Source organism: Portunus trituberculatus, chromosome 18 (assembly GCF_017591435.1).
Source record: "Portunus trituberculatus isolate SZX2019 chromosome 18, ASM1759143v1, whole genome shotgun sequence".
NCBI classification, from domain to species: domain Eukaryota; kingdom Metazoa; phylum Arthropoda; class Malacostraca; order Decapoda; family Portunidae; genus Portunus; species Portunus trituberculatus.
In genome coordinates, this window is record NC_059272.1 from 24,413,486 (window position 1) to 24,415,985 (window position 2,500).

Consider the following 2,500-nt stretch of genomic DNA (forward strand, 5'->3'; position numbering starts at 1 on the left):
ATAGTCGGAAGTACAAAGATACTAGAAATGAATATATTAGAGTAAGGAGAGAGAAAGAAAGTTTGAGAAAGATGTAGTGGATGAAATTAAAGATGAACCCAAACTTTTCTACAAGTTTATAAACACCAAAACAAAGAATAAGGAAAAAATTGAAAAAATAACTAAAGAAGGGAAGACATACCAAATAGAGAAGAAAATGTGTGAAATAATGAATAAGAGCTTCAAAACGGTATTCACTGCAGATGATGATTTCACTAAACCTAATAGGACATTGGATTGCCAAGGGTTACAAGAGATTGCAGTGCACAAAGAAGATATTGAAAGATTACTGGATAAGTTGAAAGTCAGAAAAGCAATGGGGCCAGATGGTGTATCAGGCTGGGTGTTAAAAGAATGTAAAGAGCAATTACTGGATCCAATTTGGGAAACAATTAAAAGTTCAATAAATGAAGGGAAAGTTCCACTAGAGTGGGAGAGAGCCAACGTAATACCGATATTTAAAGGATGAAAGGCAACTGAACCACTAAACCAGTGTCACTTACAAGTGTCGTAGGGAAGTTATGTGAAATAATTATCAAAGAAGAGGAGTAAGTCATATCGAACAGACAATTTGGGTTCAGGATAGGGCGGTCATGTGTATCAAATTTATAAAGCTTCTACTCAAGAGTTATTGCAGGACTTGAAAACAGAGATGGAAGGGTAGACACAGTATACCTGGACATTAAAAAGGCTTTTGATAAAGTCCCGAACGGAAGACTTCTTTGGAAACTAGTGTACATAGGAGGACTGCGTGGAACCTTGCTCGAATGGACAAGAGATTATTTGAAGGATAGGGAAATGAGAACTGTGATCAGAGATACATACTCATCTTGAGGTAAAGTAACCAGCGGAGTGCCACAAGGGTCAGTGTTAGCCCCCATTATGTTTCAAGTTTATGTAAACGACATTCACATTGGGATAAACAGTTACATAAATTTATTCACTGATGATGCAAAGTTGCTAAGAGTTATCAAAACCAGAGAGGACTGTCTGCTGTTGCAGGAAGATTTAAACAAGATCTATGAATGGAGCAAGAAGTGGAAATTGGAGTTTAATGCCAAGAAATGCCACATAATGGAACTAGGAAAGAGTAAGAGAAGACCAGTATGGAACTATTTGATGGGAGAGGAGCAAATAATGAAGACTAAAGAGGAAAAAGATCTTGGAGTGATCATACAAGAAAATCTGAGCCCTGATAAACACATAAGCAAGATATTTGGACTATCATATAAGATGTTGACTAATATAAGAGTGGCATTTCATTACATGGATAAAGATATGATGAAAAAATCATCACAAGCATGATATGCCCAAGGCTGGAATATGCAGCAGTGGTATGGTCTCCAAGCTCTAAAAAGGATATAAGAAAATTGGAAAGGATACAGAAGATTGCTACAAAGATGGTGCCGGAATTAAAGGACCTCACATATGAAGAACGACTGAAGGAAATGGGACTGCCAACCTTACAAGATAGAAGAGAACGTGGGGACCTAATAACAATGTATAAGATAGTAAATGATATTGAAAAGATAGACAAAGAAGACCTGGTGCTGTTGACGGGAGAAGATGGAAGGACAAGACGACATGAAAAGAAGATCAGGATGAGGGAGTGTGTGAAGGATATTGGAAAATACAGTTTTCCACACAGAACGGTGAAAAAATGGAATGCATTGGATAATGGAATTGTCACAGCACATAGTGTGCATAACTTTAAAGAAAAACTAGATAAATGGAGATATGGAGACAGGACACTATGAGCCCTGCTCAAACCCTATACAATACAACTAGGTAAATACACACACACACACACACACACACACACACTTTGTTAGATTGGATAAGGTATTACTTGAAGGTCAGAGAGATAAGAACTGTGATCAGAGATACATACTCATCCTGAAGTAAAGTAACAAGTGGAGTGCCACAAGGGTCAGTGTTACCCCCTATTATATTCCAGGTGTATGTAAATGACATACAAAATGGAGTAACAGTTATATTAATTTGTTTGCTGATGTTGCAAAATTGTTAAGAGTAATAAAAAAACCATGAGAACTGCTTGCTGCTGCAGGAAGATAAAAAAAAAAAAAAAAATTATGAGTGGTGTAAGAACTGGAGGTTAGAGTTCAATGCCAAGGAATGTCACGTAATGGAATTAGGAAAGAGTAAGAGAAGACCGGTATGGAACTATCTGATGGGAGAGGAACAAGTAATGAAGACTAAAGAGGAAAAAGATCTGGGAGTGGTTATACAAGAAAATCTGAACCCCAAAAAAACACATAAGTAAGATATTTGGATCAGCATATAAAATGTTGACAAATATTAGGGTGGCATTTCAGTACTTGGACAAAGATATGATGAAAAAAATTATTATGAGCATGATATGTCCAAGGTTGGAATATGCAGTAGTGGTGTGGTCACCGAGCTTGAAAAAAGATATAAAGATTAGAACAGATCCAAAAGA

The 2,500-nt window shown here is 36.7% G+C and overlaps 1 protein-coding gene across 3 annotated transcripts in view; it reads right to left on the reverse strand.

The window, feature by feature from the left end:
- LOC123505692 overlaps window positions 1–2,500 on the reverse strand; it is a 36,995-nt gene that overhangs the window by 7,021 nt on the left and 27,474 nt on the right. The window lies entirely within an intron of this gene.